This window comes from Arachis ipaensis, chromosome B6 (assembly GCF_059453495.1).
Source record: "Arachis ipaensis isolate K30076 ecotype BB chromosome B6, ASM5945349v1, whole genome shotgun sequence".
Lineage (NCBI taxonomy): Eukaryota > Viridiplantae > Streptophyta > Magnoliopsida > Fabales > Fabaceae > Arachis > Arachis ipaensis.
In genome coordinates this window covers 112882320-112899520 of record NC_142441.1, presented here as the reverse complement: position 1 = coordinate 112899520, position 17201 = coordinate 112882320, and the positions used below count along the sequence as shown (strand labels likewise).

At 39.4% G+C, this 17201-nt stretch overlaps 1 non-coding gene across 1 annotated transcript; it reads right to left on the bottom strand.

The window, feature by feature from the left end:
* Positions 1-16778: 16778 nt before the first annotated feature.
* Positions 16779-16882, bottom strand: LOC148562346 (small nucleolar RNA R71). The gene has a single exon (XR_015886794.1). It is a non-coding gene; the product is annotated as a small nucleolar RNA R71 (small nucleolar RNA).
* Between the last annotated feature and the right edge of the window lie 319 nt (positions 16883-17201).

Here is a 17201-nt window from a genome sequence, read left to right as displayed (position 1 = left end):
TGATTTAGGAATTTGTCTGATAACTGTCTCCATGTTTTTATGCTTGCTGTGGGTTGGTTATTTAACCACCTCTTAGCTTGATCTTTTATAGCAAATGAAAATAGTAATAATCTGTAGACATCCTGATCCACTTCTTTATCACATACTGTGTCAGCAATTTGTAAGAACTGTGCCAGAAACTCAATAGGTTCTTCCTGTGGAAGACCGGAATACTGGCAATTTTGCTGCACCATGATAATGAGCTGAGGATTTAGCTCAAAACTGCTTGCGTTGATGGGAGGTATACAGATGCTACTCCCATATGCAGCTGTAATGGGGTTGGCATATGACCCCAGAGTCCTTCTGGACTGTTCACTTCCACTTATGTCCATGACGGAGAAAAGGGAATTGATATGAATTGCAAATAAAATATATTTTTGTTTTTATTTTATTTTAATTAAAATTAACCGAATAAAATAAAACAAAATAAATGAAAAATAAAATAGAACTTTCGAAAATTAGAAGAAAATGAAATAAAAGCAAATTGAAAACTAAATTAATTAATTGATTAAAAAAGATTTTGGAAATTAGCAATCAAAAAGATATGATTGAAAATTATTTTAAAAAAAGATATGATTGAGAAAATATGATTGAAATTTATAAAAAAAATATGATTAAAAAGATATGATTGAAGAAATTAAAAAGATTTGATTTTTGAAAGAAATTTGAAAAGATCAATTTTTGAAATTAGAATTTTGACTTGACTAAAAAAAAGATATGATTTTGAAAATCTTTGACTAATTTAATGCAAAATTTCAAAATTTATGAGTAAAATAAGGAAAAGATAATTTTTTGACTTTTGAATTTTAATGAGGAAAGAGAAAAACAACAAAATGATACTAAACTTAGAAATTTTAGATCAAAACAAAGAGAACAAACAAGAAAACTTTGAATATCAAGATGAACATCAAGAAGATTTTGAAGATCAAGATGAACACCAAGAACAAATTTTTGAAAAATTTTAAGTAAATAAAAGCACAAGGGACACCAAACTTAGAATTTTTTAAAGATCAAGAAGAACTAGGAACATGCAAATTCGAAAAATCAAAAGAAAATAAAAGCATGCAATTGAATCCAAACTTAAAACATAAAATTAAACTCAAATAAAAGACTCAAATTTAGTGACTCTAAACCAACAAAGATAAATTATTCCTAATCTAAGCAACAAGATAAACCGTCAGTTGTCCAAACTCGAACAATCCCCGGCAATGGCACCAAAAACTTGGTGCAAAAAATTACAATCACATTTTTGCAACTCTGCACAACTAACCAGCAAGTGCACTGGGTCATCTAAGTAATACCTTACGTGAGTAAGGGTCAATCCCACGGAGATTGTCGGCTTGAAGCAAGCTATGATTATCTTATAACTCTTAGTCAGGATATTAATAGTTCTCAGATTTGATTGTAAAAAGTAAAAGAAAATGAATAAATACTTGTTATGCAGTAATGAAGAACAGGTTGAGGTTTTGGAGATGCTTTGTCTTCTGAATCTCTGCTTTCCTACTATCTTCTTCTTCATACACGCAAGGATCCTTCCATGGCAAGCTTTATGTTGGGCATCACCGTTGTCAATGGCTACTTCCCGTCCTCTCAGTGAAAATGTTCCAAATGCGCTGTCACCACATGGCTAATCATCTGTCGGTTCTCGATCATGTTGGAATAGGATCCATTGATCCTTTTGCGTCTGTCACACGCCCAACAATCGTGAGTTTGAAGCTCGTCACAGTCATCCCTTCCCAGATCCTACTCGGAATACCACAGACAAGGTTTAGACTTTCTGGATCTCAAGAATGACCGCCAATAATTCTAGCCTATACCACGAAGGTTTCAATCTTAGATTAGAAACCCAAGAGATAAACATTCAAGCTTGATTGCATGTAGAACAGAAGTGGTTGTCAGGCACGCGTTCATAGGTGAGAATGATGATGAGTGTCACGGATCATCACATTCATCAGGTTGAAGTGCGAATGAATATCTTAGAATAGAAGCAAGCATGATAGAATGGAAAACAGTAGTAATTGCATTAATTCATCGAAAAACAGCAGAGCTCCTCACCCCCAACAATGGGGTTCAGAGACTCATGCCGTAGAAGATACAATATGAAACATGTAAAGTGTCATGAGGTACAAGATGAATTACTAAAAGTAGTTTTTATAGTAAACTAGTGACCTAGGGTTACAGAAAATGAGTAAGCTAGGGTGTTTAGTGTAAAAAATCCACTTCCGAGGCCCACTTGGTGTGTGTTTGGGCTGAGCATTGAAGCTTTCATGTGTAGAGACTCTTCTTGGAGTTTAACGCCAACTTTTGTGCCAGTTTGGACATTTAGCTCCAGCTTTTATGCCAGTTCTGGCATTAAACGCCAGAATTCTTAAGCTGACTTGGAACGCCGGTTTGGGCCATCAAATCTTGGGCAAAGTATAGACTATCATATATTGCTGGAAATCCCAGGATGTCTACTTTCCAACGCAATTGAGAGCGTGCTAATTCGGCTTCTGTAGCTCCAGGAAATCCACTTCGAGTGCAGGAAGGTCAGAATCCAACAGTATCTGCAGTCCTTTTTCAGCCTCTGAATCAGATTTTTGCTCAGGTCCCTCAATTTCAGCCAGAAACCACCTGAAATCACAGAAAAAACACAAACTCATAGTAAAGTCCAGAAAAGTGAATTTTAAATAAAAACTAATAAAAATATAATAAAAACTAACTAAAATATACTAAAAACATACTAAAAACAGTGCCAAAAAGCGTATAAATTATCCGCTCATCACTTTCCATGAGCAACATAAACACTTTCTCTGAGCTCTTAAAGAGAGCACTTAACATAACCGAGGCAATGAAGCATAATGGGAGGAGATCTAAAGTAGTTTCCCTTCTAGAGGTGTGTGCTGCTGATGGCAGGGGCAAATGGCGTTCCTATTCTAGGGGTTTTAACAGAAACAGCCCTCCACCCCACTACCCATCTCCAGAGCTCAGGCCATAGTTGTCATAAATGGGTGGTTTGAGGATGGAACATTAAACCCCAGAATAGATAGAGAGTCACCAACACCTGAAGACTTGAGAGACCCAAAATATTGCATGGTGCACTAAAATAAGAGCCATGGATTGACTAATTATTATGTGGTGAGGACGATGTTCTATAGACAAGTGAAAGAAGGGAAGATACTCCTAAATGGAGAACAAAACCAAGAAGGTGTGAAGAGCACTCATTTTCCTCAACATCATGTTGGAATGATAAGTGTTGAAGGAGAGGTAATGCTGACAGAGATCATAGATGAAGCAGAAGAGATGGTCACCATGGAGGAGTCCTTGGATGAAGACACATTGACAAAGGGTCTTTTGAAATCTCAAGGGTGTAGAATCATGTTTATCTAACTTGGCTTAGAACCCACATTCAGAAAGAGGCGACTAGAGCTCTAATAGGAGTCATTCAAAAGCATGAAAAAAGTTTTGGGGGCATCAACGCTCCACTCACAAGATTAGTTATGGCCCATGCAAATGCCCTGGTGTTTTGGGACCCCGACTCATTCAATGGGGAGTTCTACCATAATAAACCAGTGTACGTGAAAGTAGCGGTGAAAGGCATGAAGGTCAGAAGGGCCTTGGTAGATGCTAGATCGGGGGTAAATATCATACCCACTCATATATTTCTATAAATGGGAGGTTCTGCTGATTAGATAAGGCCTACTCAAGTTGGGCTCAATGCTTTTAATGGAGTCGGTGTGAAATCTAGATAGTGTGTTAATGCTGTCTTAGAAGTTGGCCCCATAAAGACCAACAACAAGTTTCATGTGGTGGATGAAAACTCTAACTACCACATCCTACTAGGATGTCCATGGATTCATTTACATCGGTGCGTTCTTTCGACTTGGCATCAATGCATAAAGTCTAGCTAGAAAGGGAAGGATATTAGCATCTCAGCCACTGTAACACCCTTTGATGCAGGAGAAGCACATTTAGTGGATGCGAGTTTTTTTGAAGAGCTTGTGCTACTAGGGGTTAACAAAATAAAGCCTGTGCGAGAATGCCCCATCGGAACACCCAGAAAAAAAGGAGCACAAAAGAATACCATGATGGAGGAAAACACCAAAAAGAAAACACCAAAAAGCAAGCAACAACAATCAAAGACCTAGGGCTTCGTTAGGAAATTCTCCTAAGTGGATGGTATAGGTGGTGTATCCTATAGGAACTCGGGGGTCCACGGAAAAAAATTACCAAAACTCCCCTGGCCCTGACATCCTAAGTGTACAAGAGAAAGAACATCTTCAAAGCAACATAGAAAATGCCCCTCTTCAACTCTAAGATGAAGCAAAGCAGAAAGAGGAAGAATTGGAAGAGATTAATTTAGGGATTGAAGAACACCCGATACCTTTGTTCATGTGCAAAGCTCTAGGGGAGATGGAGAAAAAGGATTTGATAGCACTATTAATAGAGTTCAGAGATGCGTTCGCTTGGAACTATGATGAAATGCCAGTGTTGGACCCAAACTTGGTAACCCACAATCTAGCTGTGAGGAAAGGAGCAACCCCTATCAAGCAAGCTCCTAGAAAATTCTCCAATAAAATAGAGGCCCAAGTAAAGAAAGAAATTGAAAAGTTACTCGTAGCTGAATTTATCAAACCAATACAACAGCCCTCTTGGTTAGCCAACATAGTACTAGTGAAAAAGAAAAATGGACAGATCCAATGTTGCGTGAATTTTAGGGATCTAAACAAAGCTTGCCCTAAGGATGATTTTTCTCTGCCAGATGTTGATAGAATGGTAGATGCTACAGCCGAATTTGAAAGGTTCTCCTTCATGGATGAATTTAGTGGGTACAACCAAATTAGAATGGCTCTGGGAGATGAAGAAAAGACAGCCTTTCGAATGCCCATAGGCAACTTTTACTATACTGTTATGCCTTTTGGCCTAAAGAATGCTGGATCAACCTACCAAAGAGCCATGACTGCTATATTCCACGACATAATACATGACTTTGTGGAAGACTATGTAGACGATTTGGTTGTTAAGTCAACATTTGAGAAGCAACACACAGAACACCTCAGAGTTGTGTTCACTAGATGCAGAAAGTATAGACTCAAGATGAACCCCATGAAATGTGCCATCGGGGTGTCATCTTAAAGTTCTTGGGATTCAGAGTCAACTAATAAACCCCAATTTTGTGGTTTATCTTGTGCTTAATTTGGGGGATTTTATCAACTTTTCTCACATTTATTCAATGAAATAGCATGGTTTTGTAATTCTCCCTAAATTTGTGCTTCTTTTTAGGCCTTAAAATAGCTAAATTTAATTCACTTTAATTTCAGTCGATGCATTGATATGTTTATTAAGTGATTTCAGGTTTAGAGGGCAAAGATTAGATTGAAGGAATGAAGAAAAAACATGTAAAAATGGAGAACTCATGAAGAAATGAAGGAATTGCAAAGTTGTCAATCCTGACCTCCTCACACTCAATTGATCATAACTTGAGCTTCAGAAGTTCAAATGAGGCAGTTCTAGTTACGTTGGAAAGCTAACATCTGGGGCTTCAAAATGATATAAAATTTGCCAGAGTTGTCTGGCGTCTAGGGACCCGTACGCGTGCATCACGTGCACTCATCGCAGGATCAGTGTGGGTCCATTTTAGCAACTCGTGGCCAGCGATTTCTGAAGCATTTTAGGCCCAATCCAACTCATTTCTGACGCTATTGAACCCAAGGATTGAAGAAAAATGAACCAAGTAGTCATAGTTAGAGTTTTCATCATGTTTTAGGTTAGAATTCTAGAGAGAGAAGCTCTCCCTTCTCTCTAGAATTTAGGGTAGTTTAGGTTTAATTTTCTTAAATCTAATTTTCAATTCTTGTTTTGATTTAGTCTTCCTTTTTAATTTCTTGTTATTACATCTTTGTTCTTCTAGTTTTACTTGTCATTTCTTATTTTTCTCTCTTATGTTGATGAACAATTGTTGGATCTTGATTTCTTTTAATGCAATTTTATGTTTCCATGTCTCTTTATGTTAATCTTGATTGTTATTATTGATTTCTTGCTTATGTTAGTTATAGGTTTCATTAATTCTAGCATTTTGTGATGTTTACTTTTATTGCACTCTAGGTGTTTGATAAAATGTTTACACTAGTTTTTGAGTAGTTTTCTTTACTCTTGGCCTAGGCTAAGGGAATTGAGTGACCTTGAGTCATTGGGTCTCATTGAATTGGTGATTTGAGAACCCTTAGTGGTCAATTTGATAGCCATTGATACTAGCCTACTACTAAGTCAATTAGTAGCTAGGTTAGAACCTATGGATTGATGTTGATTAAGCCATTTGATATACTTCAAGCATAGAAGTAGACTTAATGAGCTTAGTTCCTCATGATTGTCAATATATGATTTGTTGATAAGGATGGTGATCTCAATTCCCATGTCTAGCCAATAGTTCTTTTTCTTCTTTTTATTAGTTCTTGTCATTTAATTTCTTGTCGATTACCAAATCCAACCCCCCTTGCATCTTCATAGCCAATAATTGAGTACTTCATTGCAATTCCTTGTGAGATGACCCGAGGTTTAAATACTTCGGTTAATTCTTATTGGGGTTTGTACTTGTGACAACCAAATTTTTGATGTGAGAATTGTTTGTTGGTTTGGAGCTATGCTTACAACGAAGTTCTTATTTCTATAAGAAAAATTCTAGACCGACACAATAAATTCTTCAACATCAAAATGGCGTCGTTGCCGGGGAATTGCAATGGTGTTATGTTATTGGCTATTGTTAATATGTGAATATGTTTGTCTTTTACTTGTTTGTTGGTTTTTTTTAGGATTAGGACTTTGTTTCTCATTTTTGTTAGTTTTTGTTTTTATTTGCTATCATGAATTCTCACCCCTTTGGCTATGAATTTGGCTCAAATTATGTTGTAGGAAATAGGAATTACAATGGTAACATGCATCAAGGATGGAACAATCAAAGATGGAAGGAGCCTCAAGGGATTGATGAACCTTTTTGGCAACAACAACCTCCGGTTTCTTATGGGTATAATTCTAATCTTAATGCATATCAATCTAATGGATGTGGTGACCCTTATTGTGATTGTCAACAACCACCACCATATGCCTATGAATCATCTCCTCAACATAATTTTGAACCACCTTACTCACAAGCCCCTTTTTACTAAACACCTCCATATGACCTTAATCCTTACCCACCATACCAACCACCTTATGAGCCATATGAACCATATGTAGAACCACCCCAATTTCACCCCCAATACCCTCAAGAACCACCACCTCACTATCCTTACCAAGATGAATCACCTCCCATGTATGATAACTTTCAACCACAAAATGAATTTCCCTTTCTACCACAACCCTCTATGGAAGAATACCCATATCCATCAATCCAAGAGCAATATGACCCTACTTATACTAGCCAAGTGGAACAAGAGGCAATAGATCATCTCAAGGAAGTAATGGATCGGCTTCAAGCAATAATCCATCAAAAGGAGCAAGAAGAAGCCCAAAGGATGAATAAAGCTATCGAGGCTAACCTTGCCAAAATTAAAGCCGCCTTGGACTCATGGGACTCATGCAACAAGCAAAGTACCTCCACGGATGAATGTGAGAAATCAACCGAAGAGAGGAGTATGAAGGAGATTTTGGAATTCCAACATGAGGACAAAGAGAGAAGGTATGTCTTGCAACAAGTGGAGGAGGAAGAGATTGTTAAAGAAGAAGAAGTGGTTAAAGAGCTAGGCAAAATTGAACAAGAGGTGGATTTCAAGCTTGAAGACACTTCCACACCAGGTGATGTTGTTGATGATCTTGCGGAAGTTGTTGAACCTTCTTCCAGTGAGCTTGAATTTGGTGTTGAGGAGGATAATGCGCAACCTCCAAGGCATAGTATGAATGATGAAAGATTGGAAGAGGTTGAGCAAGAAGCAAGCTCCATCATTGAAGATGATTTCACACCAACCAATGTGTCTTTTGAAATTGATGAACCTACCTCATTGTGTTATGAAATTGATGACAAGGAGGACCGTGCACAACCTCCGACATATGATTTGAGCAATGAGGGGTATATAGAAGAAGTTGGTGAGCAAGGAATTGAACTTAAAGAAGCTTGCAAAGAGGTGGAAGTTGCAAAGGAAGAGCACAAGGGAATGGATCTCGCATTGGCTAAGTGTGGGGAGGTCCCCCTTCCTAAGTCACCATCATCCAACACAACATTCAAGTGGGTAAAATTCCTATCCCTAAGCTTTACTTTCTCACTTGAATATGGTTTGGTTGAAAATGATGGTCAACTTAGAGCTCTTTGTGGAGTAAAGAGTAGGAGGGAGTTGTGTAGTGGTTGAAAACATCATTCTAGGTTCATTATGGTTGCATGTTCAAAGTTTGATTGCAAGGTTTGGTGTGGAGCTAAACTGTATGGGTCTAGGAAGTTGTTTGGAGGCTTCTTTGAGAATTCCAAGGCTAAACCACCCAATTGGAGCTATGATGATCAACTTGAAGATGGGTGTGAAAACAAGGTTTGGGATCCTGGATCACAACATGAAGACCAATTTTGGGAGCTCATATCTTGGGAATAACTTCACCCAAGCTTGGTGAAGACGGTTGGAAATTTTGACAACCGTTTGAGGAGCAAACATCCTTGGAGGTTCAAGGATGAATACAAGCATAAGCCACCATGACAAGGAGCTTTCCAAATGTCCAACTTAAGGACTTAAACTAAAAGTGCTAGGTGGGAGACACCCACCATAGTAAACTCTTTCCATTCTCTTGTATATATAATTAATGAATGCATTGAGTTGCCATTGTTAGGTAGTATTCTTCTTTGCATATTTTTGTTTATTTGGTGTTTTAGTTGTTAGCTTGTTTGATTAGATTTGTGCCTTGAGTTGTAGGTTAGTTGTTGTTAGATTGTATTTTACTTGAAGTGTAAGTTTTGTGTGTCTTGTATTTGAAAATTTTTCAAAAACCAAAAAGATTTGTTGTTAAATTTTAATTTTGATTGTTTTAGAATTCTTGTAGATTAGAAGAGTGCCCTGTTTCTATTTCCATGTATATACAAAAAAAAAGAAAAAGAAAAAAAAGGGGGGGGGGGGGAGGGGCCAGGCACGCGTACGCGTGCCCGACACGTACGCGTCGGTGTGTCGACATGGCTCCATACATGGAATCCGAGAGTTGCGCAAACACCACGCGTACACTGTGCGAAACGCACAGCTGCACCCACGCGTACGCGTACATCACGCGTATGCGTCGATTTACACTCTCACCATTGGTGCACGAAATTGTGATCATCAACAATGGCGCCAAAGGACTTGGAGCTCTTAAACGTGAATCACACTTTGTCACAATTCCACACAACTAACCAGCAAGTGCACTGGGTTGTCCAAGTAATAAACTTTACGTGAGTAAGGGTCGATCCCACAGAGACTGTCGGCTTGAAGCAAGCTATGGTCACCTTGTAAATCTTAGTCAGGCGAATACAGATGGTGATGGATAATTGATAATTAAAAGATAAATAAAACATAAAATAAAGATAGAGATACTTATGTAATTCTTTGGTTGGAATTTCAGATAAGCGTATCAAGATGCTTTGTTCCCCCTGAACCTCTGCTTTTCTATTGCCTTCTTCCAATCATTCATACTCCTTTCCATGGCAAGCTTTATGTTGGGCATCACCGTTGTCAATGGTTACTTCCCGTCCTTTCAGTGAAAACGTTCCAAATGCGCTGTCACCGCACGACTAATCATCTGTCGGTTCTCGATCATGTCGGAATAGGATCCATTGATCCTTTTGCGTCTGTCACACGCCCCACAATCGCGAGTTTGAAGCTCGTCACAGCCATGCCTTCCCAGATCCTACTCAGAATACCACAGACAAGGTTTAGATGTTCCGGATCTCAGGAATGGCCGCCAATAATTCTAGCCTATACCACGAAGGTTCCAATCTTAGATTAGAAGCCTAAGAGATATGCATTCAAGCCATTGCTAGTAGAACAGAGGTGTTTGTTAGGCACATGTTCATAGGTGAGAATGATGATGAGTGTCACGGATCATCACATTCATCAAGTTGAAGAACGAATGAATATCTTAGAGAAGAAATAGACTTGAGTTGAATAGAAAAATAATAGTACTTTGTATTAATTCATGAAGAACAGCAGAGCTCCACACCTTAATCTATGGTGTGTAGAAACTCCACCGTTGAAAATACATAAGAACAAGGTCTAGGCATGGCCGAATGGCCAGCCTTCAAATGTGTCTAAGATAGCATAAGACTTATCAAAGATGAAAATACAATAGTATAAGGTCCTATTTATAGAGAACTAGTAGCCTAGGGTTTACAGAAATCAGTAATTAATGCAGAAATCTTCTTCCGGGCCCACTTGGTGTGTGCTTGGGCTGAGCATTGAAGCTTCCATGTGTAGAGACTTTTCTTGGAGTTAAACGCTAGCTTTTGTGCCAGTTTTGGAGTTAAACGCCAAAATTCTTGAGCTGACTTGGAACGCCTGTTTGGGCCATCAAATCTTGGGCAAAGTATGGAATATTATATATTGCTGGAAAGTCCAGGATGTCTACTTTCCAATGCAATTGAGAGCACACCAATTGGGCTTCTGTAGCTCCAAAAATCCACTTTGAATGTAGGGAGGTCAGAATCCAACAGCATCTGCAGTCCTTTTTCAGCCTCTGAATCAGATTTTTACTCAGGTCCCTCAATTTCAGCCAGAAAATACCTGAAATCACTGAAAAACACACAAACTCATAGTAAAGTCCAGAAGAGTGATTTTTATTTAAAAACTAATAAAAATATAATAAAAACTAATTAAAATATACTAAAAACATACTAAAAACAATGCCAAAAAGCGTATAAATTATCCGCTCATCAACCATCCACGCGCACGCGTGATTGATGCTTCCGCGTCGCATCCGCTCCCTGTTTCCCCTGTTTCTGCTCTGTTCTCTTTTCTTCTTTTCTTCTTTCTTTCTTCTTTCTTCTTTCTCCTTTCTTCTTTCCTTTTCTTTTCTTCTCTCTTCTTCCTTTCTTACTTTCTTCTTTCCCCTCTCTTAAAAAAAAAATCACTTTTTATTTTTCTCATCTTTTATTTTCTTTTGTTTATTGCATTTTCATACGTTTATTCATTGCATGTTAATTTTGTTTTTATAGCTTATTCTTATTTTATTTTCTAAGTTTCTTATTTTAATAATGGTGTTGAATTCTCCTACTCAAGTGTTGAGAATCTCTTGGTTAGTGTTGGTGCTTCTTGACTTGTTTGGTATTTGTTCATACCCTGGGTCGAGCTTTCCGACCCGGGTTGATTGACGACAAGTCGACCGACCTCTTCAGGTCAAGACTGTCTGACCTCTTCTCAAAGAGCTCGGCCAAATCACCAGGAAAGCCCAAAAAGGGCCCAAACAGAGGAACACGACCCAAATCCAAAGGCAGCCCAAGCCTATAGAGATAAGGACGGTTTCCTTAAAGATAAAGATGACTCCACTCAAAGATAAGATAAGATAGCTATCTTATCCCCAGAAAAGATCACTCTACAACATTATAAATACGCTAGATCACCCAGGTATAACTCATACTCTGATTCTACAAAAAACCTGCTTAATACCCTTGCTAACTTAAGCATCGGAGTCCCTTGCAGGTACTACCACCCTCCGGTGACAAAGGATCAGCATCTTCATCAAGTCCAACAAGTCAGACACGGCGGCTCCAGCCACCACCCATAAGTCAGACACATCAGCACCGACCACCACAGCAGATCTCATCCGAGATCGATTTTCAGTTTCAGGTAACCCTCAGAACATTGGCGCCGTTTCCGGGGACCTGGAAGTCATCCCATCATCATGGCGGACAACCTTGACAACGACCACAATTCTGATTTGGAGAACAAAACACCACACAAGAACGTAGAGGTCATAATAGACGATACTTCTCAACCTAATAAAGACAAAAATTCACCAAACACGGGAGCCATGAAGGCACTTCAGGATCGCTTAAAACAACTCGAAAAAGAGATCGAGTATCAACGGGAAGCCGAGAGAGACCTACGAAGGGAAGCTAGACGACGCCGCGAGTTAGAGGACAAGCTCCTAAAGCTCGAAGCCGATTTCAAGGCCAAAACCACTCAATGCAGCCACAAAGATAGCTCCCGTAAGGATCATGACCCATTCACCAAAGAGATTATGAAGACCAAAAATCCCAAAGGACTTCAAACCTTCCGACATGACTCTATACGATGGCACAGCAGATCTCATCCATCATCTCAGTAATTTTAGAAGTAGAATATACCTCACTAACGCCTCAGATGCAGTCCGCTGCAAAGCCTTCCCAACTACCTTGACAAAGACAGCAATTAAATGGTTCGACAATCTGCCCCCTAGGTCCATCTCAAGCTTTGACGACTTAGTCAAACAGTTTTTAGCCAGATTCTCCATCCAAAAAGACAAAACTAAGCACGCCCCAAGTCTATTAGGGATCAAACAAGGAGATCGGGAAAGTCTCTGTAGCTACATGGAAAGATTCAACAAAGCATGTCTGGACATACAAAATCTGCCAATAGAAGCAGCCATTATGGGTCTCATCAATGGCTTACGAGAGGGACCTTTTATTCACTCAATATAAAAAAACATCCCAAATCCCTGAATGAAGTGCAAGAACGAGCAGAGAAATATATCAACATGGAGGAAAACTCTCGACTAGGAGAGACCTCAAAGTCTGGATTCTCCTACTCCTCCCGAGATAAGGACAACGATTCCAAGAGAAAAGAAGATCAACATGGAGAAAAGATAAAAAAATATCACAATTATACCCCTCTTCGAGTGTCTCTTGTAGATGTCTATCGAGAAGTATGCCATGTTGAAAAGATACCCCCACCTCGCCCACTCAAAAGCAAGAAAGGAGGAGGAAATCGGACTGAATACTGTAAATACCATCGAATATATGGACATTCTACCAACGAATGTTTTGACTTGAAGAATGTCATAGAAAAATTGGTGAGAGAGGGAAAACTAGATCGGTACTTAGCCAGCAGAGCAGATGAACCAAGAAAAAGAAGAAGGGACGAAGATGTCGGACCAACTGAACGACCACCTCGTACCCTGGAGAGACATGTCCACATGATACACAGAGGATTTGCAGGAGGAGGAGTCTCTAAATCATCTCGCAAAAGACATCTTAAAGAAGTATATCATGTTGAGGGAGGAGAAGAAGCACCCGACATCCCCACTATCACTTTTACTAAAGAGGACGCAGCTGGCATTATTTTGGTACATGATGATCCCATGGTCACCACTATCATATTGGCCAATGCTAATCTTCACCACACACTGGTAGACCAGGGGAGATCGGCTGATACCTTGTTCAAAACCGCCTTCGACAAACTCGGTTTAGAGGAAAAAGAACTCAGAGCATATCCGAACAGCCTATTCGGGCTGAGAGACACTCCAATCCAACCACTTGGATACATCTCACTGCACACAACCTTTGGAAAAGGAAACCGGTTGATGCCAAGGCATCATAGGCTAGTTTCACTAGCATTTTTCTGTTAGTTTTAGTTGTTTTATGCATTTTCTTGAGCTTAAAGTAACCAAAAATGGTTAAATGAAGAACAAAGCAATGAACCATCCAAACAACATGATTTTGATGCATATTCCATGAGTTTTAGTTATAATACTTAAATGCTATGAATGGAAGATTTCTCATGAAATTTTGCAAGACTTTGATGCAATTGTTTGGATGATTTCAGGGAAGAAGAGGCTAAGCAAGGAAGCAACAAAATCAATGAAGGAAGCTTGAATATCACATGTGGAGTTTAAGTTCCAGTTTAAGCCTAAACTGGAGCTTAAACGTCAAAATCATGAAGGATAAGAAATGCTGGAATTGAAGTTTAACCTCCAGTTTGACCTTAAACTGGAGGTTAAACGCCAGAATGAAAAGCCTCACTAAAGAAGCATTCCACGTTTAACCTCCAGTTTGACCTTAAACTGGAGGTTAAACGCCAGAATGATAATGCCACTCAGGGAGGAGTTCCACGTTTAACCTCCAGTTTGACCTCAAACTGGAGGTTAAACGCCAGAACCAGGAAGAGTACCAGGGAGCCATTCCACGTTTAAGCTCCAGTTTGACCTCAAACTGGAGCTTAAACGTGTTCGACAGCTTTTCTCCTCCAGGGTTGCTCTCTCCATTTCCACGTTTAACCTCCAGTTTGACCTCAAACTGGAGGATAAACGTGTTCGACACCTCCAGGGCTACCATTCTAAGCTTCCACGTTTAACCTCCAGTTTGACCTCAAACTGGAGGTTAAACGTGTTCGACCTCCAGTATGCCTCCACCCTTTTCCACGTTTAACCTCCAGTTTGACCTCAAACTGGAGGTTAAACGTGTTCGACCTCCAGGGCTGCCCTTCCTATTTCCACGTTTAAGCTTCAGTTTAACCTTAAACTGAAGCTTAAACGTGTTCGACTACATGACTCTCCAGGGCTACCTTCTTCCATTTCCACGTTTAAGCTTCAGTTTAACCTTAAACTGAAGCTTAAACGTGCCTCTACAAAAGGCCTCACTGGAAGTGTCTGGCGTTTAAGCTACAGTTTAAGCTTAAACTACAACTTAAACGCCACTCTTGGAAAAGGTTTCTGGGCCAAAAATATTGTGATTTAAGTTAGTCTTTGAGCACAAATATTAACTTAAACTTACTTTGGTATGAAACCCAATTGAATATCATGGTTTATGGGATTGGGCCTGAAGGATTGATGAGTTTGAAATTTCAATTTATTGAGTCATGTGTCATTATTTGATTATCACTAAGTTGGCTCAATAAATGTTACAGGATTTGGATCAACAACCTCATCAAGATTATGGATCATAAACCCAAGGCAAAAGGAAAGCAAGGAGAGGCCTCAAAGCCCAAGAAGCACAACTGAAGCTCAATATAGAAAGTGTATAAATAGGATAGAAGTTAAGTTAGAGGGAACTTTTACTTTCACTTGTAGCTAGTTTTCCTTTTCTTTGTAATTGAATTCAGAGCTATGATTCACTAAACCCCTTTCATTGGGTTAGGGAGCTCTATTGTAATTCAATGAATCAATAATAGTTTATCTTCTTCTTCAATCTTTTCTCTTGAATTTTGTTAGAAAGCTTCTCGATCTAATTCCATTGAGTAGTTGTCTTGGGAAAGAAACTACCCATACTTGGAATCCTTCGGAGCCTTGGGAAAGGAATGGAGGATTCATGCTAGAGAAGCTTTCTCACAGTGAATTGGATTGGGGTTTGGATGGATATTGTGACATGTAATCCTACCAAATTGTGGTTCATGAAATTGTGTTGTATAATCAGTGATCAAGCATCATCTCTTCTTATGAACATTTAAACCAAGGGATTGGGAATTTGTTTGTTTTTAGAGAGAATTGGTGAGCCAAGGGATTGGGATCCAATCATATAAGATTGCCAAGCAAAATTCAATGAACGCATTGGTTGAGGAAGAGATAAACATGTTTTGATTCGGAGATCTCAATATCTCCTATAACCCAATGAATTCCCCATTTCTGATTTCCACTTTCTCTTTACATTCTGCTACTCAATTCATGCAATCACCCCCATTCCCTTTTAATTTCAGCAATTTAGTTTCTGCTCTTTAATTCATGCAATTTAAGATTCCGCCATTTCAATTTCTTGTCATTTACTTTTCCCGCCAATTTTACATTCCGCAATACTCATCTCAATCTTGATTCCGCTCAACTAGAACACACTTCTAATCCGAATTGCTCATTCAACCAATCCTTGTGGGATTCGACCTCACTCTATTGTGAGTTTTTACTTGACGATAACCGGTGCACTTGCCGGAAGGAATTTTGCCGATCGTGCAATTTCCTAAATCGTAGCATAACTAGTTTATGTGCATCAAGTTTATGGCGCCGTTGCCGGGGATTGGTTTTCGATTGACAATTCTCAAATTGGAAGCTAACTAGATTGAGCAATTTTCTCTTGCTTTGTTAATTCTGTTCAAGATACTTGCTGAATTTTAATTTCTGCACTCGGTTATATGCTTTCCTTCTTTATGCCTTTAAATTCATGCAACTAACTCACTGACTCACTAACTGTTTGAATTAATTCCTCAATTGAGCTAACCATACTCTTCCATTAACCAAGAGTATTTCACTTGTTTGTGTTTGAGCTGTGTTCTTGCATGACAGGTAGGAGAGGAGAGACATCAACTCCTCCATATACCGAACCAGAGAGGACCCTTCATAGACTTAGAAGGGAAGCAAGAGGGAAGAGAGTAGTGGGAGAAGAGGAATCTGAAGGAGAATCTGAGGACAATTTTGAGGAAGCTTTAGATCTCAACATGGATAGAGAAGTTCACAACCATGAGAGAGCTGATGGAAACGATGCCATTCCTGAGAGGAGGGTTCTTAGTTCATACATAAACCCAACCTCTGGGAATTGTGGTAGTAGCATCCAGAAACCACCCATTCAGGCCAACAATTTTGAGCTCAAGCCACAGCTAATATCACTAGTGGAGAATCATTGTTCCTTTGGAGGAAGTGCTAATGAAGACCCAAACCAACATCTCACAAAATTCCTGAGAATTTGTGACACTGTGAAGTCCAATGGAGTCCAGGAAGATGCCTATAAACTGCTTTTGTTCCCATTTTCACTTAGGGACAAAGCAGCTAAGTGGCTGGAATCATTCCCAAGGGGGAGTCTAACAACATGGGATGAGGTGGAAAGCAAGTTTCTGGCACGTTTCTACCCTCCACAAAAGGTCAATAGGCTTCGATCGGAGGTTCAGACTTTTAGACAACAAGATGGTGAAACTCTCTACGAGGCATGGGAGAGATTCAAGGACTTGACAAGGAAATGCCCACCAAACATGTTCCATGATTGGGTGCAATTGCACATCTTTTATGATGGGCTCTCTTATGAATCAAGGAAGGCTGTAGACCATTCATCAGGAGGTTCATTGAACAGGAAAAAGACTGTGGAAGAAGCCATTGAAGTGATCGAGACAGTGGCTGAGAATGAGTACTACTATGCATCAGAGAGGCACAACACTAAGGGAGTCATGGAGCTGAACCATGTTGATACAATTCTAGCCCAAAACAAGGTGTTTGCCAAGCAACTAGCAGAGCTTACCAGGCAATTAGAAACAAAGCAAGTGGCTGCAATACACACACAAGATCAAGAGGAAGTA